We start from the raw sequence: 22,178 nt of genomic DNA on the forward strand, positions 1-22,178 counted from the left end.
GATGCATGGTGTAGGTCTAATCATAGATATAATGAATAAAAGTTGTATTTTGCTCACTTTTCATCATGAACAAATATGTTTTGTTAACAAATTTGGCTTTAAACAACAAAAAAACCTAACAGACATTTAAACACATTTATTTCCTAAAAAGATCCGAGAAAACGTTTCAAAAACCATTGTAATCATACAAATAGTTTAAAAAAGTAATTTTGATGCAATTTTTTCCATATTAATTACATAAATGATTGACCGAAACTAAAAAATAGTTTTGTTTACAGTTGTTGATAAAACAACGCATGTTTATTTAAAAAAAATGTTTTGTTATTGATTTATTATTATAAAATATCATTTCAAACTGCAACTATGATGCTTTAGTTAGGTACCATTAAGAGCAATTCTCTACGAAATCGGTCTTTTTTCTTCAATTTTAATTTTTGTATTTTTTAATCCGGCTGAAACTTTTTTGGTGCCTTCGGTATGCCCAAAGAAGCCATTTTGCATCATTAGTTTGTCCATATAATTTTCCATACAATTTCGGCAGCTGTCCATACAAAAATGATGTATGAAAATTCAAAAATCTGTATCTTTTGAAGGAATTTTTTGATCGATTTGGTGTCTTCGGCAAAGTTGTAGGTATGGATACGGACTACACTGGAAAAAAATAATACACGGTAAAAAAATTTGGTGATTTTTTATTTAACTTTTATCACTAAAACTTGATTTACAAAAACACTATTTTTAATTTTTTTATTTTTGATATGTTTTAGAAGGCATAAAATGCCAACTTTTCAGAAATTTCCAGGTTGTGCAAAAATCACTGACCGAGTTATGAATTTTTAATCAATACTGATTTTTCAAAAATCGAAATTTTGGTCGTAAACATTTTCAACTTCATTTTCGATGTAAAATCAAATTTGCAATCAAAAGTACTTTACTAAAATTTTGATAAAGTGCACCGTTTTCAAGTTATAGCCATATTTAAGTGACTTTTTGAAAATAGTCGCAGTTTTTCATTTTTAAATTAGTGCACATGTTTGCCCAGTTTTGAAAAAATATTTTTGAAAAGCTGAGAAAATTCTCTATATTTTGCTTATTCGGACTATGTTGATACGACCTTTAGTTGCTGAGATATTGCAATGCAAAGGTTTAAAAACAGGAAAATTGATGTTTTCTAAGTTTCACCCAAACAACCCACCATTTTCTATCGTCAATATCTCAGCAACTAATGGTCCGATTTTCAATGTTAATATATGAAACAATTGTGAAATTTTCCGATCTTTTCGAAAAAATATTTTGGAATTTTCAAATCAAGACAAACATTTTAAAAGGGCGTAATATTGAATGTTTGGCCTTTGTGAAATGTTAGTCTTGATTTGAAAATTCCAAAAATATTTTTTCGAAGAGATCGGAAAATTTCACAAATGTTTCATATATTAACATTGAAAATCGGACCATTAGTTGCTGAGATATTGACGATAGAAAATGGTGGGTTGTTTGGGTGAAACTTAGAAAACATCAATTTTCCTGTTTTTAAACCTTTGCATTGCAATATCTCAGCAACTAAAGGTCGTATCAACAAAGTCCAAATAAGCAAAATATAAGAATTTTCTCAGCTTTTCAAAATATTTTTTCAAAACTGGGCACTAATTTAAAAATGAAAACTGCGACTATTTTCAAAAAGTCACTTAAATATGGCTATAACTTGAAAACGGTGCACTTTATCAAAATTTCAGTAAAGTACTTTTTGATTGCAAATTTGATTTTACATCGAAAATGAAGTTGAAAATTTTACGACCAAAATTTCGATTTTTGAAAAATCAGTATTGATTAAAAATTCATAACTCGGTCAGTGATTTTTGCACAACCTGAAATTTCTGAAAAGTTGGCATTTTATGCCTTCTAAAACATATCAAAAATAAAAAAATTAAAAATAGTGTTTTTTGTAAATCAAGTTTTAGTGATAAAAGTTAAATAAAAAATCACCAAATTTTTTTACCGTGTATTATTTTTCCAGTGTAGTCCGTATCCATACCTACAACTTTGCCGAAGACACCAAATCGATCAAAAATTCCTTCAAAAGATACAGATTTTTGAATTTTCATACATCATTTTTGTATGGACAGCTGCCGAATTTGTATGGAAAATTATATGGACAAACTAATGATGCAAAATGGCTTCTTTGGGCATACCGAAGGCACCAAAAAAGTTTCAATCGGATTAAAAAATACAAAAAAAATCGAATGACCGAAATCCTAGAGAACTGCTCTTAACTAAAGTTTTGATTAATTATAAATTCTTTCGGCTTCAGCATATTGGTACTTTTAACATAAAAACAGCTATATTTATACTCATAATTGAAAAAATATGCGTTTAAGTTGATTACAACAAGCATTCTTGGTATGTTCAAGAGAAACTTTTGCTTAAATACACAGTTTTCTTTATTTTTGTAAGATAAATTAACAGGGGTCCACTTACATTATTTCGACTTACTTACATTATTTCGACCTGCTGAAGTTGAATAATCAGTCAAAAAATGATTGGATAGTTAATTCAATCATAAAATATACATGCAGTTTTGTTGTGAAAATGCTAGTGGCCATGGCTGATTTCAGATTTCGAACTCAAAACACTTATTTTGGCTGAAAGGACACATCAATGTCAGCCAACATTGTTTTAAATGATGCTGAACTTGCCAAATAAAAGATTTGTAGACAAAAACACGCTTGAAATTGTGATTTTATTGAATTTTTCATCAAAAACCCTTCAGAGGGTCCACTATAGGAAAGGGGTCCACTAATGGATAACGTACCCTAAGCCCTCCTGAAAACTTGAAGCTCCTCACCTCCCTTCTAAAACTTCCACGTGTTTTGTAAGTTGCCCAAAACCATTAAAATATTAAGGGAGCGTTATTGCATTACGTAACAAAACATTTATATTTTTAGACCCCCTCCACCCCCTGGAAATACATTTCCGATACAATTTTTTTGTATAAATCCTAGAACCCTCCTCCCTCCCCCTTGATATTACGCCGTTACGTAATGCATGGACGTCCCGTTACATGGAATAATGGAATAATACAAAAAAAATATTTTGAAAACCCTTTGGAAAACTTCGTAAATCATACTGCAACTGTGAAAGCAGAATAGGGGGAGGGGAGGGGGGTCTAACATGGGCAGGCCAATCAATTTACATGTCCTTGTACTGTCTATTAATGTCTTATAATCAAATCTTAACCTACAGTTGTTCAGCCTAACAAAAACTATGATTTATTTTGAAACTATAATTTCGTGACGTTGCAACGCAGCGAAAAACCCTGTTTTCAAAAACAGAGCGTTGCAACGTCACGAAATGTAAGCGGTCTTAAAAAATCGAGGTTTAATTTTTTCGAAAAACTAATGATTGCATTCGATTTGTTGGCCAATTTTACACTAAAAATGGAAGAAGAACTCAAAATTTGCCGTTTAACAGAGCAGAGTTAATGGCGAAACATGAATTGGGTCAGGATTGAGAAAAAGTCACGCGTTGCAACGTCACGCTACATATCCCCCTCTCAAAAATAGAATATTCGCTTAAAATAATGTTTCAACATTGTTTCTTATAGGAAATTTAATGTACTTTCCGAATCTGTAATAACATATGTACCTTTCCAATGTAATTTTTGAGTTACAGCCGAAATACTGAAAAAAGAAAAGTCAAAGCGTTGCAACGTCACGGCGGAATGTGTCTAAAACATGAAACATTCGTGAAATTTTCCGGTCTTTTCGAAAAAAATATTTTGATAAAAATTTAAATCAAGACTAACATTTCAAATGGGCGTAATATTGAATGTTTGACGACCCTTTACTAAGCAATCGATTCCAGAAGGGAAAAGATCACCAGTTGTGTTGGTTCGAGCCGGGATTTGAACTCGATCTACCGCTTACGAGACGGAAGCGTTACTTGCCAAAGGATTCAAACAAACCAGAAAATTTCATTTATTCCCACAAAGCCTCCCATCTCAATTAACATTAGCGTCTCGCGCCATCAGCTTGAAACAATTACCGCGGTAATGGCACGCATGGAACACATGATTTCCGCTTTAAAACCAACCCCGAGCATGGGTAAATAACAAGGGAAATGCGTAATAATACCTTTCTCTGGTATCAATACCAAATTCTGGTATTCCTGGACCCTTAAAAATTTGTCTTAAGGATTATGCAAGAGCAAAATGTGGTATCATACCAATTTAAGGAATTGTTTTGATATTGCAAAATTGCAGAATTTGTCAATGGTCGAACACCACATTTTGGTATTATTTTGGTATTAAAGTGTTTAACCAAATTCCTCTGAAACTATGGGAAAATTTTGACCAATTTTGACAAAATAATTAATTTTGCGCTAAAATGATGTCTCAAAGCGAATGCTTTCATTGAAAACCGGAAATTTCAAACTTGATTTTAAACATTTTTGATATACCCCCTACAGAAATGACTTGAAATTGTGGAAAATTTTCTAAGTCAGGATGGCACATTTTGGTATCAAAGTGTTTTATCAATTTCCTCTGAAACTATGGGAAAATTTTGACCAATTTTGACAAAATAATTAATTTTGCGCTAAAATGATGTCTCAAAGCGAATGCTTTCATTGAAAACCGAAAATTTCAAACTTGATTTTAAACATTTTTGATATACCCCCTACAGAAATGACTTGAAATTGTGGAAAATTTTTTAAGTCAGGATGACACATTTTGGTATTATTTTGGTATTAAAGTGTTTTATCAAATTCCTCTGAAACTATGGGAAAATTTTGACCAATTTTGACAAAATAATTAATTTTGCGCTAAAACGAGGTCTCAAAGCGAATGCTTTCATTGAAAACCGGAAATTTCAAACTTGATTTTAAACATTTTTTATATACCCCCTACAGAAATGACTTGACATTGTGGAAAAATTTCTAAGTCAGGATGCCACATTTTGGTATTATTTTGGTATTGAAAGGTTTCATCAATTGTCTCTGAAACTATGGATTTTTTTTAAATTTTTGACGAGATAATTAATTTTGCGCTAACTTGACTTGAAACCCAAAAATGTTAAAGCTGATTTAAATTTTTTTTTGTGATATACCCACTAATATTTTTTTCAAAAACGTTACTTAATCCACCCTTAGGTGGTTGGCGCCTTCCTCACATTTAAAGGGTGTTATCCAAAATGAAAAAAGTGCGTAAATAACACTTAAGTGCTTATAACTTTTGATAGGGTTGTCAAATCTCCAATGTTTTGGATGCGTTAGAAAGGTCTTTTGAATACCCATCCTACGATAGGTCGCATGAGAGATCCGGACAGCATTTTCATCAAAATATCTGAGATCCGGCCTCGAAAAAATGCGTAAATAACACTTAAGTGCTTATAACTTTTGAAAGGGTTGTCAGATTTTCAATGTTTTGGACGCGTTGGAAAGGTCTTTTGAATACCTATCCAACGATAGGTCACATGAGAGATCCGGACAACGTTTTCATCAACATATCTGAGATCCGGCCTCCAAAAAGCGTATAAATAACACTTAAGTGCTTATAACTTTTGATAGGATAGTCAGATCTTCAAGGTCTTGAACGCGTTGGAAAGGTCTTTTAAATACCTTTCTGAAAATGTATAGCATGACGGGTTTTCTTACAAAAACCACCCTTTTTACAATCTTACGGACTTTAGTCAAAATCGTTTTTTAGCATAACTTTTGAAGTACTTTACTAAACTTCATAATTTTCAATAGGGACTTATGGGACCCCAAGACGAATCGAACGAGACCAAAACGGTCCAAATCGGTTAAGCCAGTGCTGAGATAATCGAGTGCATATTTTTTGGTGCACAGACCCACATCCCTACACACACACACACACACAGACATTTGCTCAGAATTCGATTCTGAGTCGATAGGTATACATGAAGGTGGGTCTAGGAGGTCTAGTTGAGAAGTTCAGTTTTCGAGTGATTTTATAGCCTTTCCTCAGTAAGGTGAGGAAGGCAAAACGTTGAAATTTTTCTAAGTTGGGATAACCAAATACTTTGAAAAACGAGTCAATCAACAGATTATTGAATTTTGGTGAATTTCAATCCAGTTTCATTTTAATAATACTTATTTTTCAATCTTGTTATTTTTCAGAAGCTTCAAGAACTTCAAGTACAGCCGTTCATCAATAACAAATGCATTCGGTGTGGTGAAGAATATCACTAAATACAACATGGAATCATCAGGTGAGTAGGTTTGGTTGTTGCATAAGGATCATTTACGTTTTTTTCACTAACTGCAACTGCTGCACTAAAAATGGTATGAAAATAGCAAATTTTGGTATTACTTGTGCAAATACCAGCGACCAAAATGTGCTCTTGGTTGCCCAGTAATAGATGGTAAAATACCATGAAATCAAACCAATATCATGTTTGTGGAAGACCACAGGAATACCAAAATATGATTTTCCAAGGGCGCGGGAATACCTAAAATTAAAACCATGACAATACCAAGTTTTGGTATTCAAGCAATGTTCAAAAATCCAGAAGACCTCAACTTGGTATTGAAATGATTTTATTTGTGGTATTATTTTACCTTTGGAATAACATGGTATGGTATTGTTGTGCCCTTCCACATACAAGCTTTTGGTATGATTTCATGGTATTTTACCATCTATTACTGGGCAACCAAGGGCACATTTTGGTCGCTGTTATTTGCCCAAGTAATACCAAAATTTGGTATTCCCGTGTTATTTACCCCTGCTCGGAACTCCCACGATGGCACCGAACAGAACTCGTTAAATTTTCTCGCTCCATAATCACTGCCGGTATACCCTTCTTCTGGAAGCACACTGCGCACACAAAACAAGAGGTTGTCCAAACTCAGGGTCCAACCAACAACAGCTGCAAAGTTCTACCCAACAATCAACTGCGTACAGAGTTCTAGACATGGTCCCGAGTCCCGGACGCATATTGCATTAGCCGCTCATCGAGCCGTGTGTATTAAATAGGTAATTGAAATGTGCAAAATGTGCCACCAGAGACCAACACCCGTGGTCAGACCCGCGCAAGAAGTGGCCCGGTCACGGAACGAACGGTCCTCCGCAGTTTTGGAGGGAGTTGACCAAGAGAAGGTTCACCCAATAAGTGCATCCGCGCGCGCGGTGATGGTCTGTTGCTGTGGATCTGGATCTGGGTACGCCGGACGAATGTTAAATGAACCCTGGCTAGGGACAGGCAGAAGCGACTACGGCCTCTGATACTTTATGAGTTCGGCAATCAAATAGAGCCGTAGAGGGTGGAATCCCTCGACGGTGTACTTTTTGGGATGTTCCAACCTGTAATCCTTGTAATGATATAATTTGTAGTCGGAACGTCAACCGGTTTTGCGCTGAACACACTGAAATCGAAAGTGAACTGATGACTTCTGCAATTTATATAGAAAATCCTTTTGTTTTATACAGTTACTGAAATTAGATGCTCGATTGCCTTTGCAGTTCGCGCATTTAACATGTTAGTTTAGCTGCTAGTATAAAAGAATTCCAGTTTGATCATCTCTACAATTACACTCGCTAAAGGTATAATTTTGATCAGTTTTAGCAGATTAATGATAGTGTCTTTCATACAACCACATAAACTCGCTGTTCAGTTACCCTTGCAGTTTGCGCACAAAACTCGATAACTGCACTGCAAGGATATTAAATATAATTTTGATCAACTCTAGCCCTCTCTGACCACGGCGGAATCATGAATTACATTTCGTCCGGTAACACAATTAAAACAGTGAGGCATGTTTTGGTTTAATCCGTGCGCACGATACAAACTCTTCAGGAGAGCCATTATAAATTTAAATTAAATGACAATATAATCTTTTATGTATGTCCCCTTGCCCCCCATTCGTGACGCCACACCGTCATCAGTATGTATCGGTGCATGGTGAATGAACTTCTCTCACGCACTCCCCCAACATATCCTGGCGGTATGAATTTGCTTTTTAATTTGTTGATGTTTGCCATCGCGCGCGCTTTTCGCGAGTTTTCCCGCGTGACATACAACAGCAGTGCCGTGACAGATTTCGACCAGTTTTGGCAATGCAAATTTAACTATCCTTTTCAAACAAAATGTCATCAACGTTCGACGTGTTGTGGGAATCACACCGTTTGGAAGGAAAATCAGATTTGCTCGATCGACTAAAAGGATGTTGAAAAGTTGATTGATCCAACTGCTTGGTTTTAGAAAATAATATCATCAATTCTTTGAATCTTTCAATTTTTCTTTGAATCTCTGAATCTTTGAATCTTTGAATCTTTGAATCTTTGAATCTTTGAATCTTTGAATCTTTGAATCTTTGAATCTTTGAATCTTTGAATCTTTGAATCTTTGAATCTTTGAATCTTTGAATCTTTGAATCTTTGAATCTTTGAATCTTTGAATCTTTGAATCTTTGAATCTTTGAATCTTTGAATCTTTGAATCTTTGAATCTTTGAATCTTTGAATCTTTGAATCTTTGAATCTTTGAATCTTTGAATCTTTGAATCTTTGAATCTTTGAATCTTTGAATCTTTGAATCTTTGAATCTTTGAATCTTTGAATCTTTGAATCTTTGAATCTTTGAATCTTTGAATCTTTGAATCTTTGAATCTTTGAATCTTTGAATCTTTGAATCTTTGAATCTTTGAATCTTTGAATCTTTGAATCTTTGAATCTTTGAATCTTTGAATCTTTGAATCTTTGAATCTTTGAATCTTTGAATCTTTGAATCTTTGAATCTTTGAATCTTTGAATCTTTGAATCTTTGAATCTTTGAATCTTTGAATCTTTGAATCTTTGAATCTTTGAATCTTTGAATCTTTGAATCTTTGAATCTTTGAATCTTTGAATCTTTGAATCTTTGAATCTTTGAATCTCTGAATCTTTGAATCTTTGAATCTTTGAATCTTTGAATCTCTGAATCTTTGAATCTTTGAATCTTTGAATCTTTGAATCTTTGAATCTTTGAATCTTTGAATCTTTGAATCTTTGAATCTTTGAATCTTTGAATCTTTGAATCTTTGAATCTTTGAATCTTTGAATCTTTGAATCTTTGAATCTTTGAATCTTTGAATCTTTGAATCTTTGAATCTTTGAATCTTTGAATCTTTGAATCTTTGAATCTTTGAATCTTTGAATCTTTGAATCTTTGAATCTTTGAATCTTTGAATCTTTGAATCTTTGAATCTTTGAATCTTTGAATCTTTGAATCTTTGAATCTTTGAATCTTTGAATCTTTGAATCTTTGAATCTTTGAATCTTTGAATCTTTGAATCTTTGAATCTTTGAATCTTTGAATCTTTGAATCTTTGAATCTTTGAATCTTTGAATCTTTGAATCTTTGAATCTTTGAATCTTTGAATCTTTGAATCTTTGAATCTTTGAATCTTTGAATCTTTGAATCTTTGAATCTTTGAATCTTTGAATCTTTGAATCTTTGAATCTTTGAATCTTTGAATCTTTGAATCTTTGAATCTTTGAATCTTTGAATCTTTGAATCTTTGAATCTTTGAATCTTTGAATCTTTGAATCTTTGAATCTTTGAATCTTTGAATCTTTGAATCTTTGAATCTTTGAATCTTTGAATCTTTGAATCTTTGAATCTTTGAATCTTTGAATCTTTGAATCTTTGAATCTTTGAATCTTTGAATCTATGAATCTTTGAATCTTTGAATCTATGAATCTTTGAATCTTTGAATCTTTGAATCTTTGAATCTTTGAATCTTTGAATCTTTGAATCTTTGAATCTTTGAATCTTTGAATCTTTGAATCTTTGAATCTTTGAATCTTTGAATCTTTGAATCTTTGAATCTTTGAATCTTTGAATCTTTGAATCTTTGAATCTTTGAATCTTTGAATCTTTGAATCTTTGAATCTTTGAATCTTTGAATCTTTGAATCTTTGAATCTTTGAATCTTTGAATCTTTGAATCTTTGAATCTTTGAATCTTTGAATCTTTGAATCTTTGAATCTTTGAATCTTTGAATCTTTGAATCTTTGAATCTTTGAATCTTTGAATCTTTGAATCTTTGAATCTTTGAATCTTTGAATCTTTGAATCTTTGAATCTTTGAATCTTTGAATCTTTGAATCTTTGAATCTTTGAATCTTTGAATCTTTGAATCTTTGAATCTTTGAATTTTTGAATCTTTGCAACCTTTAAATCTTTTCAACCTTCCAAAATTCAACTTTTTTTTTCTGTGTGTCAAATCAAATGAAAATTTGTGCTATTTTCTGATCGTTCGATTATCAATAGATTAAGCATCTTGCCTAACATTAGGAATGGACACGAATCATTGATTTTGGACGATCTGATTTCGAATTTCTTTATTAGGGTAGGGTAGTCATCAATGAGACACTTTTGGTTTTCAACTTTCAACGATTTTTCTAATTTTTTCATCAGCATGTCTTAATGAGCTTTTAGTTGCATTATCTTTCTTTTTATGTGTTCTATCATTGACCAAAATATGAGATCGATCCGACATCTACAGCCAGAGTTATTCAACTGTCTCATTGTAGACGCACTTGGCAGGAACAATGAGACAGCTGGGGAACAATGAGACACTCTACGAAAATCAACATTTTTCTAGCAAAACATCATGTTTTTGTAATGTTCCATTGCAGGTGACATACCTTGAACATTTTAGAGCAATTTTGCTGACATGAAACTTTTAATAACAAAAGTTACACTAAAAAGTATTTAAATTTTGTAAAATCCATATATTAATACCAAATAACTTTGTATTTTTGGTTAAATAAAGTTTAAACTCTATAAATATGCCAAAAATCACTTTTAATTCATGTTTTGAAAGATTTACATCGATTTTGAAAAGTTTATTGAAGAAAAATCAAAGTGTCTCATTGTTACCCATGGGCTGAAATGAGTGGGGAACAATGAGACAGTCCTGGATTCTGGGTGTATTCTAAATTTTGGCCAAATCTAATGAAAGGACATTGAAGCCCAACTTAATCCTTATGGAACGTCGAAAGACATTTGAAGAAATATTAGTTTTGGTGTAAATGGCAGCCTACGAGTGAAAAAGTATTTTTTGTCCATGATTTACTTTTACACCCCAGAATCAAACATTTATGAATTACTTTTCAAGGGAGCGTCCATAACCAAAGCCACTTATATGGCTGACGTGTATCCAGTAGACACACCTTTCCCCCAAATATGAGCCTGATTGATTGAAACTACAACTTATGAGAGCCATTTTATCATTTTTCCCCGTGTCTCATTGATGACTACTCTACCTTAGAGGACATTTTCTGTTTGAGGAGAATGAGGAGGCTTAATACCCTTTTTTATTCACACAAAAAAAATGTAAATTTTGAAGGTGTAATTTAGGAAGGTTTTGCCTCTTTTATGTTGTAATTTTATTGAAAAAGTAAAATTACATTAGAAAAGTGGTAAAATTACATATTTACCCTTCTCAAATGTAATATTACCATGATTTTTTCACTGTTTTGCTGATAATCTGTACGATTTAATACAAAACTTTAACATAAGCGCTTCAGTTTTTAACGTTTTGTCTTTCTTACTAAAGAAAGGTATAGGTTTTACTTTATGGCTGATGTTTGATGTTTGTGTGTGGTAAAATTTTGCCAAATTTTGTGTCGCGTCGTTCTCAGCTCCCCTGAATCCGATTTTGATTCTTCTGAATGCAGATGAAAGCTAGTGTGCTGAACCTGGGCGAGTTGCCGCTCAAATTTCTAAATATCCATCTGTTTTCGGATGTGATAAGATTTTTCAACAAATTACACAGTTTCCAAATGAAAATATGGTCAAAAATTTTCATTTTCATGTCTTTTATTTATCTTAAAAATTGCATTTTTTGAGCTATACAACCTCCCAAATTTTCATCCAGATTTATAATATGGTTCTGGAGCTAGAGACGTTTGATTAACCTACCATAAGAAAAAAATCCCTAAAAAAAGGTAAAAGCCCACCTGGTGACCTTCGCCAACATTTTTCGTTTCTAATTTTATCCGAAATTTCTTCCTACATTCATAGTACAGACCATGAGAGAGCATCTGAAACAAATTTGACATCTATCGGCAATCCCGATCAATTTTTAGAACGATTAACATTTTGCCTTTCTTACTAAAGAAAGGTATAGGTTTTATTTTATGGCTGGACATCATTTTTATGCTCGTAAATATGACGATTTAGCATGAATATTAATCGGAAAAATCGCAAAAAATCACATAGCATCGTTTTTCGACGCTTCGTCGCTAAGTCGACAAGTTGTCAAGTTGAGCTTCGAATACTGGCGCATATATGTTGTGACTCGAGATATACTCGTTTGTAATAGCTTGTCTACCGATGTTTCCCACAACATGTAAGATATCATAGCTTTTCGGTTTCTTTTGCCCTATCCGTTTTTGCTTAACTGTTCAATGTTTATGCAAAAACTTTTGTGACATAGGACATTCATCCGGCTACAAACAATGTGTTTCCCATGTGCTCCTAAAATCGCCTTCAAGTAGGCTTCATTTTGTCGTGATTTCGTAAGTTTATTTAACAGAGTTCATTGGATTCCAATAGGAACTTTCTAAGCTTTTCATCGTTTATATCATTTTCAAAGTTTTCAATGCTCGCGACACCAGTAGCAATCTACCTAAGGTATCGCGATTGAGTTTGTAGTGGTGCGGTTGTAAAAATAGCTATCTCTGACTCTCTCACCACCGACACTCTCACTTTCATAGATGCCGAATGGAAAGCTTCCCTGCACTGTGCGGCACACGCGGTTCACTTGTACCTCGATTTTGCTTTGCGCCTGTTTTGTTCGGTTTATGGGCTCGTACCAAAACTAGAACACCAAAACGGCGGTGTGCGTCGGGAAGTGGCGCATGGGAAGCTTGCTATGCTCGCGTTTGTCATAAACGCTTGTTTGATTAAGAATGTGTACGATTAAAAATATTCTTTTAGGTGAAAATTGTTTTTTTTTTTCAATTTCTTTTGGAAAACACTCCATAATAATACCTTGCTGTCATCATAAGATTTTTTGTATCATGTCACTGTCTTTTGTGCTGACGTTATAAATAAACAAAGTCGATGTTATGAATTGAAAAAAGTTATATTCTTTAGTAAGAAAGGCCCTATCTAACCCCTGATGGGATTAAACCGGGTTGTCAAAATATTTGAAAAAATATTAGCATTAGCATTAGCATTTGGAGGACGCCCCACCACCGGAAGGCTCCACAACGCTTATCCCACTGTTTGGTGTGGTTGTGTTAGACCCTCATCCGGAACAATAATCCAACACGGGAGATACCATGTCTTTATATTTTGATGAGTGTGTAATACAACCCAGGGCATAAGGGGGTCCTGGCCGGGTCCAAGCTATCCTCAGGGATTGGGAGGATCGTTAGTAAACACCTATCTAAAGTGTGCAAGGACCCCTACGTCACCTTAGTGGTATAGATGTTTGTAGGGAGGTTTTGGACTCAATGTTAGTAGGAGATGTAGAACCCTAGGATACACCTCGAAAGGCGTTGCGGGTTGGTTGTAACAGTATTCCTAATTCCAATCTATGTTCACCAAGTCGTTATGGCTTAGTGGTTAGCATTTTTGCTTACCAATCCAAAGGACTGGGGATCGAACCCCGCCTCGAGCGACTTTGGTTTTTCGTTCATATTCATCATTTCAAATTTTTGTGTTCTTAACTTTCTCGTTGGGAGCAGATGGGAATCGAACCCAGAACCATTCGCTTACAAAGCAAACACCGTAACCAGTCAGCCACGGCCGCTCCTTGTCAAAATATTTGAAAAAATATTGAGCAAATATTTTTTATTCATCAAAATTATTGATTCTCTCTAAACCTCGAAAATCTCTTTGACGTAATATTTGAACAAACCCTTAGGCTGACACACAGTTTCTTGCAAATCAAAAAAAAATCCTTTGTGAGAATTAATCTTAATACAAAATAACATTTATATCAGCATACAAAATCCTTCCCTCCATGTTTCAAGCCACACCTGTTTATCCTTATTCCCGAAAAAATATTGACCCTCACAAACAGATCGATTAACACCGCGTGTGCGTGTTGACAAGGGGGTAAAACAGCACGGATGTCATGTTGCAAATCGGGCCAGTTTGCAGATCCACTGATGATACAAAAAAAATGTCGGTTCATCGAAGCGCACAAGTCAAAATTAAAATTTGGCTGACCTCGGCGAAAGCAGATATAAGTTTATCGGTCACGGGAGCCAGAAAAAAGAGTCTCAATCTCGCCTATTACACAGGTTGGCAGAATTTGTTTGATAAACTTGTTACTCCATTCTTCGGAACTATTTAAGTCATTTTTTTTTTAATTCTTTTTAAAACAGAATGTTAGAAATTTTGGAGTGAAGTTTATCAATTTATATTGTAAATTATTTATTATTGATAATTATTAATTAATGTTGAACATCTGGCAACCAAACAAGGTCAGTTAGCTGTCTAGGAAACACGGTTAAAAATCTTTTTAATTCTATTTTATTTCAGTTTTCAGCTGTTTTCAAACTCGCTCAAACAGATTATCAATTGATTTTGATTCTGTCGACCAGAGTTATAACCCCGTGCGCCTCGAAATACAATGATTATCGTTAAATATTTGATTAATCTCAATTACAAACATATTAACCGTAATCGTTTAATTTATGTAGAGTGCGGTTTTTCGGGCCATATAGAGCCTCCGGGTACAGATTCTGCCTGCTGCTGCTGCTGCAGCGGACACAAATAACATTTCGCGGTTTAACATGCGACCCGCACAATCGAACTTGGCCGGATATCAAAAATTGTCTGGTTAAATGTCACTATTTGGTATGCATGTCGAACACATGTACAGTGCGCGCATTTAATTTATAGAAAATCACACACACATGCAAGCACACGAACGCACAATTTGCAATTGTCAAGGGGAGAGAGTGTGGACGGGGAAAGGTCGGGTGATGCGGGACAGATGCCAGGTCCAGTCGATTGGCCGGAAAATTCACAGGACATGTCACGGATTGACACAACATAGCCGGTGCTTTCTGGCCGCGGTAGTATTTAGTATGTGTACTAGTAGTGGCCAAACTGGCGTCAGTGTGCGTGTGTGTGCGTGCACGGTTGTGGTAGATTCTGAACTCAATTATTTTTTGCGGATTTCATTATAAAATTCGCGATAACCGAAGCCAATAATTGAACAATTGACGTTTGCCGCAACTGTTTAATTTCGCAATCAACGCAGTGCCGGGTTATAATTAAACTTCAGAAGTTAATAGAGATGAAGATGTCAACTGATTCTTTTTTTAATTCATCCTAGAAATAGAGAAACAAACGATAATATCTTTTCAACACAATGAATTTATGTAACGTAAAAGCTGAAGTATTATTATAAAAACTTTTTTCCAAAAAATACAGTATAAAATTAATAAAATCATTTATTTCGCAATCAATAGATACAATGATCAAAATATATTAACGAAAGTGTTGAAAATCGTTTAAATATTTGCATGGACGACATAAACACAATAGTTTTATGGGTACAGAATCTGTACTACAGATGTGTACCAGGAAAGTTCATGTCTTCTTCTCCAAATTGTTACATTTACGAACCAAAACCTGAAACAACTTGATTGTAAATACCCCTTACTTTTTTGTAAATAATTCTGTAGACAATATTAAATGGTTTAATTGGAAATGATGCTGTAAAATTAGCGTTCCAATGGAATATGTACAAGAACATTTAATTAAACAAAAAACAAAGCAAAATATGTGAAACTATTGTTTATGAATGTTGTTTCTTTAAGTTCCTACCAAACACCTCCTGACAACCTAAATCCATTTCTGAACTCGAGAAGTTGCTTGCTATCGTTCTATTTCGTCCCTCTGCAACACTAAAAACATTTGTTACTTAGAGTATTTTCCTTGACAGTTCATTCTTCTCGTTCATTTTAAATGATGGTCTATGGTCCAAAGAACAAGCTGCTTTTCCGAATCCATTTTGTATTCCAGTTTAAATTTATCTTTTAAACTTTGAGTAAATTTATACTATTATTGTTGACCGGTTATGGATTCGATCATATTTCCATAAAATGTGCTGTTTCCAACTATTTTAAAAAACTTATTTTGCAAAACTTCTGATTGACTTCTGAATGATTCATTTCCTTCCAAATTTCTTATATGCCAACATTAGGTGCTCGATGGAATTATTTCCTGTTCCGCTATAAACACTATAAAGAAGAAAAATAATAACTGAACCCATTTTCGTGGTTGGTGCCTTCTTCAGTCCGAACTTAAAATTGGTCACCTAAAGAATACGAACATCATTTTTAAAATTATGACTAGCTTACGACTAGGGTTCCCAGAAAAAAACTTTTGAAAATACCTGTCCTATGAAAAATCTCATTGTCGATTCACATAATTTTCATCAAACTTTAATGATATTCGGCATCAAATTGTATGATTTATCAATGGAGCATTTCCATTCGAGCCGTTTTTTTCTTTTTTCTACAATGTATTCCTTATGGGAGAACTGTCATTTCTACCACTCGAATCCAGTGCTCCATAAAGTGATCATGTTTCAAGATTATGTTGCCAGATTTATCAAAATTCAGAAAGAACTTATGGACGCCAAACCAAATGAATCCACTGAGCCTGAATGTTAAATCGATGATCACTTTTGACCCAGATTTTCTCAATTTAATTCAGTGTTTATTTGTGAATAATCATTGGGGCTAGTGATTTTTCGCAATTTCGCGGAAAGCGCGTAGTCCGTGAAATCTACTCTTACCCGTAAACTTTTGTAAATACCGTAAAATGCCGCGAAATTCGTTTTTTTTTGTCAAATTGCTCCACAGTTTATTCATTTTACGATATTTTAATTCAAACACTCCACAAGTTTTTACATTGACATTTTCGCAGAATTGGTGTAAATAATGCATAACAAATTCAGAACACATCAGCTTTGTTTGAAAATATAGGGGGAAAATTAAAAAATATATGTTGAAATGTTGCTATAAATTGATAATTTCCTAAACTTTTTGTAATACTTCAAATTTCTTTAGGCTGAAGACCATGACAACACACAATTTTATTACACTTTTTTATTGATTGTACTTCCGGTGAATCTGTTGTTTAAGATTTGTATTGTTTTCGAAATACTTCAGCAAATTAAAATCTAAAATCAAAATGAAATATGGACCGCTGAATCGTATATTCAACAGATGCAAATTTTGCTAAGCTTCACAAAATTCAATTAATCTGTTGTTGTGTCACGGGTTATATTTTGTATCTTAAAATACTGCTAACTTTTTCAGTAACTTTCCTGTACACAATTATTCTAAAATACATTTTTGCGTTTTTTTTTTCAAGCAAATTTTGGAGTACCATGAAAATTTAATGTTTTTTAATTAGAATGCCGTGAAAATTCTTTTTTTTACTCCCGGTACGAGAATCGAACTCACGACCTCTGTATTGGAAATCCAGTTCGTCATTATTTTTGCCGTGAAAAATCACTAGCCTTTATAATCATGTGTAAGTCCAGTTTCTGTACTAGGGTGGTCCAAATTCCAAATCTAGGCTTTCTCGAGGCTACCCCCTGGAATCAAAGATTGACCCATCACGGCTAAATTCCAAATTTGAGCTCATTCTGACCACGGGAACCCTTCCCTCTAAATCAGTGTTTCTCAACCGGTTAGGAATTCCCCCCTGAAGGAGAATTTGGCCATTCTTGGAGGGGGGGAAGATGATGTAATAGAAATACAATGCGTTTTTGTAAAAATATACATCTTTGTTCAATGTGGTGTGCGAATTACTACAAATCACATACTCTTGGATTGCCGCGCCTTCAGTAACGAAAGGATCACATGTGGTATTAGAGGGACATTAGAGACAATTTTAGCAAACTCCAACGAGAATGAAAAAAAATGTTATAAAATTTCTTACTCTTACAAAGCTTTAGAAACTAAATAAGAAATCTGTTTATTCAAAAATACGACACGAATGCCATTGCAATGGTATAGTGTCTTTAATAAAACTAATAATAATAATAAATCTTTGTTGTATTTTTATAATCTTTGAAGTTCACAATATATTTGAAATATATGGGAATTTATGTGATAAGATACAACAGCAATTTTTATTTCTTTAGATTTCATTTTTGCAGGTGTTTCAAAAATATAGCTGACAAAAACTAAACCTCAAAAAAAAATTATTGAAGATAATAGAAAACTCTGACTCTGACAGATACGTATTTCGTCTACTACTTGCAGATTTCATCAGTGTTCTGTTCTCGACTGAAGATTCATCGCTGGTGTATCCGTATGCGTATTAAAAGGAATTAAAAGGAACAACTCGTCTCTTTGTATTCATAGCAATGCATTCTGCTAAAACGCTCAACCAACCCGCACAATTCATTTCCTTTCAAAATGAGAATTTTTTGAAAATATTTTTGTTTTATGTCAATTTGGCTTTGGTTTCGTTAAGGATCAGTACATAATTGGCAAAGGGAGCGCGTGGTCGTAAAAAATATTCGGAGTGAAAAGTGATTTGTTTTGTGTGTGCCTTTTGTTTCGCATTTTTGTCGTGAATTGTGCGCTGCGAGGAGAAGATTACCCTCCGAAAATGCAGCGTCATCAGTACATAATTGGCAAAGGGAGCGCGTGGTCGTAAAAAATATTCGGAGTGAAAAGTGATTTGTTTTGTGTGTGCCTTTTGTTTCGCATTTTTGTCGTGAATTGTGCGCTGCGAGAAAATTACCCTCCGAAAATGCAGCGTCATCAGAGCATAATTGGCAAAGGGAGCGCGTGGTCGTAATAAAAAAATATTCGGAGTGAAAAGTGATTTTTTTTGTGTGTGCCTTTTGTTTCGCATTTTTGTCGTGAATTGTGATATAGTTTTCGATAAAAACGATCTAAGTTCGTTAGGTTTATCGCGCAGCAAAATTATTTTGATTCATTAAGAACGTCGTGTGGTGCGCGAGTCTTTTTGTGTTGAAAAGACCTTCCCATAGCTCCGTAGCTCGGAGGGCTCGACGTCGGTTGTTTGTGTGTTAAGCCCTCTCCATAGCATCGTAGCTCGAGAGGCAACGAAAATCAATACCTTATCTAGCTAACAGAAAGAAGATCGGAAGGCACTTGATGATTGAGTTCGTCGCGTCTATTCCGTTGCAAATTCATGAACTAAATGATTATATAATTAAAAATCAGACTACGCTATCATTGCAGCATTGCGTTTAACACCTCATTTTATAAATAAATATTATTTGGTTTTATCTTTCCACAGCCGGCTGTCTAAGATTAAACCATTTCATTTAAAATTTAACAACAGTTAAACGGGAAATGTCTCATCCGCAGCAACCGATTGTTTGCCTTGAGAATAAAATATAATACCTTTCAACAAACACTATGATTTTGGGTCGCATCATCATCTTCTATGATGAATCCTGACCAAACACCCTATCCTACTAACCAATTTTCAGGTTCCTGGCGCTTGTGGGGTGTAAGCACAGAGTAAATCAGCTGCCCTAGTAGCAACCTGCGCTAACTAACATTCCCGTCCCTAAAAATCGAGATCTACAAACTGACATGGCGGGCGCCGTTGGTGGCCAATGACTGCTACCTATTCGCAACTGATCTTGTTTTGGCAATCATGGTGTTTTATCTTTTCAGCGCATTCATACATGCTGTTGATAAGGGAAACACCACTAGATCGTCGAAGCCTATAATCAGTAGTGCTGAAAGGATATTACGGTTCTGTTCAGCAACGGAGGGGCAACCATGGGTGATCTCTCATGCTCATGCTCATGCTCAATTTGGCTTTGGTTTCGTTAAGTTCAGATATTTTTTTTAAACTGGGAAGCTTTGGATAAAATATATTTGTGAAGTTTTGCGTTGATTCGTTTTTTTTTTGCGAAAATTATTTAAATTAATTCCTTGGAGTTTTCGCATCTTTTTGGGCAAAATTCCATTACTTTGAAAAATAATCGAGCCTCAAATATTAGTTTTTGTAAAAATTATATGACGTATTTTTTGTCTTTTTCTTTCAATAATATATCAGTCATGATTTCTGTCTGTGATTGATAAACACTAAAACTGTTAGTGGTTGCAATATTGCAACATACAGGAACATTTATAAAAAATTCCATTAAATATGAACAGATAATGAAAATTCGTTTTAAAAATGCTGCAAGCAGGTGTAAATTGTTGCGAGCGAAGAAAAAATTTAATGTTGTGAAAAATGTAAAGTTTCTGCAAACATTAATACCAAAATTATGACATTTGTGCAATGATACTAATTAGTTGGGGGGAATGATGATCCTGAAATTCAGCCAACTTTGAAAAATATTTGCAACGGCCTTATATTACCTATCACAGCAAATAAAGTAGTAATCCAGCTGCGTGCTAAAGGCCTGGGTGTAAAATAAATTTTTCATTATTTTATGAAATTATATGTAATATTACACCCTGAAATATGTAGCCCATCAGTATGGGAAACCTACTTGACCGAAATGTCAAGCTGATATATGCGTTTATCCTTTCGAATCTTTATCAGTCTGATGGCCGAGCGGGCTAAGGAGCCAGCCCCCACTGTTGGTGCCGGGTTTGATTCCCGTCGGTTGTAACTTTTTTTTGTGTGTAATATTAACTATCTTTTTTGCCAAGGTGATGCGCATGCTTTTGCATACGATTTTACCATCGGATTTGTTGCTGTGTACTTTGAAAAAGATAAAAAAAATCTTAATGAAAACTGTAATTCAGCAATTCCCCACGAAAACAGCATGGTTCGAAAAAAAAAGTTCTCCGATCGGGCTCAAAATTTTTCTGGGGGTTCCTTGGCCGAAATAATTAGACCCGTATTTATTCGTTTGGCCATTAGGGTGACCTACGCCGTGTTTGGGTTGTTCGAAAAATGCACCCAAACGAAAAATATATCTCAAAATCTGCAACAGTGAATTTGCTGCAGAAATTGTTATATTTTATTACACTTTTGCAGCAAGCCCATAGATCATTTTTGCCCGCGTGTAAACACGTCAGCGATCTGCAGTTCTCACCAACACATAGAATGCTGGCGCGTCCCCGAGCAACAATCTAGAGAGAACATTATGTTCGCGCTCTGTCCCTCACCATTCATCAAGCGTCCATGGCGCGGTGGTAGCGTGTCGGATCAGCAACCTAGAAGTTGATGGTTCAATCCTCGTTCTGTTAAGGTTTTTTTTCTGCAATACAATCAATCTGCCGTCGGTAATGTCGATAATTGTCGGTAACGGGCAAAAATGTCATACCCCTATATCGCAAAAAATGCATGAGGACAGTTTTCATGCAGATTCTGATATACTTTCATGCTGCCATGCATCAAAATCATGCGACCGCCGGTTGGGTGTGGCAATTTTCGTCGATTTTCTCAAAAACTACTTTTTTCAAAAAATCGTAGGGTATTTTAACCATTAGTGGACCCCCTAGTAGAGCCGAAGCACATTTTTCACAAATTTTCAATATTTTAAGCACTTTTTCATAACCCTTTGTACAAAACAATGAAAACTGTAGTCTTTTGAACAATTTTGACTATTTGTTTCATCAGTTTATTTGTTTTTGAGCAGAAAAATAGCCATTTGAAAAAAAGGTTTTTTTTGCCTGTTATGGACCCCCTTTTCGTATAGTGTTCCATAATCCGATTGTGGACCCGGGTCCACTATAGGCAAACTGTTATTTTTATAACAAATTTAACCGATATTTGATGTTTTGATGCAATGTGTAGGTCTAATGATAGATATAATGAATAAAAGATGGATTTTGCTCACTTTTCAACATAAACAAATATGTTTTGTTAACAAATTTGGCTTTAAACAACAAAAAAAACCTAACTGGCATTAAAAAACATTTATTCCCGGACAAGATCAGAGAAAACGTTTCAAAAATCACTGTAAACATAAAAATAATAAAAATAAATATAAAGTAATTATGATGCTTCAGTTAAGTACAATTGACAAAAGTTTTGATTAATTATATTTTTTCACGGCTTCAGCATTTTTGGTACTTTTAACATGAAACAGCTATATTTATACTCATAATTCAAAAAAATATGAGTTTAGGTTGATAACAACAAGCCTTTATTGTGTTTAAGAGAATTTTTTGCTTAAATACACAGTTTTCTTCATTTTTGAAGGTTTAATAAACAGGGGTCCATAACTTTGGAAAAGT

General features: G+C 34.3%; 1 protein-coding gene across 7 annotated transcripts in view; it reads left to right on the forward strand.

Annotated features, from left to right (window-relative positions):
- Window positions 1-22,178, forward strand: part of LOC6033417 — a 106,771-nt gene that overhangs the window by 36,986 nt on the left and 47,607 nt on the right. The gene's annotated exons all lie outside the window — the stretch shown is intronic.

Source organism: Culex quinquefasciatus, chromosome 2, assembly GCF_015732765.1.
Source record: "Culex quinquefasciatus strain JHB chromosome 2, VPISU_Cqui_1.0_pri_paternal, whole genome shotgun sequence".
NCBI classification, from domain to species: Eukaryota; Metazoa; Arthropoda; class Insecta; order Diptera; family Culicidae; genus Culex; species Culex quinquefasciatus.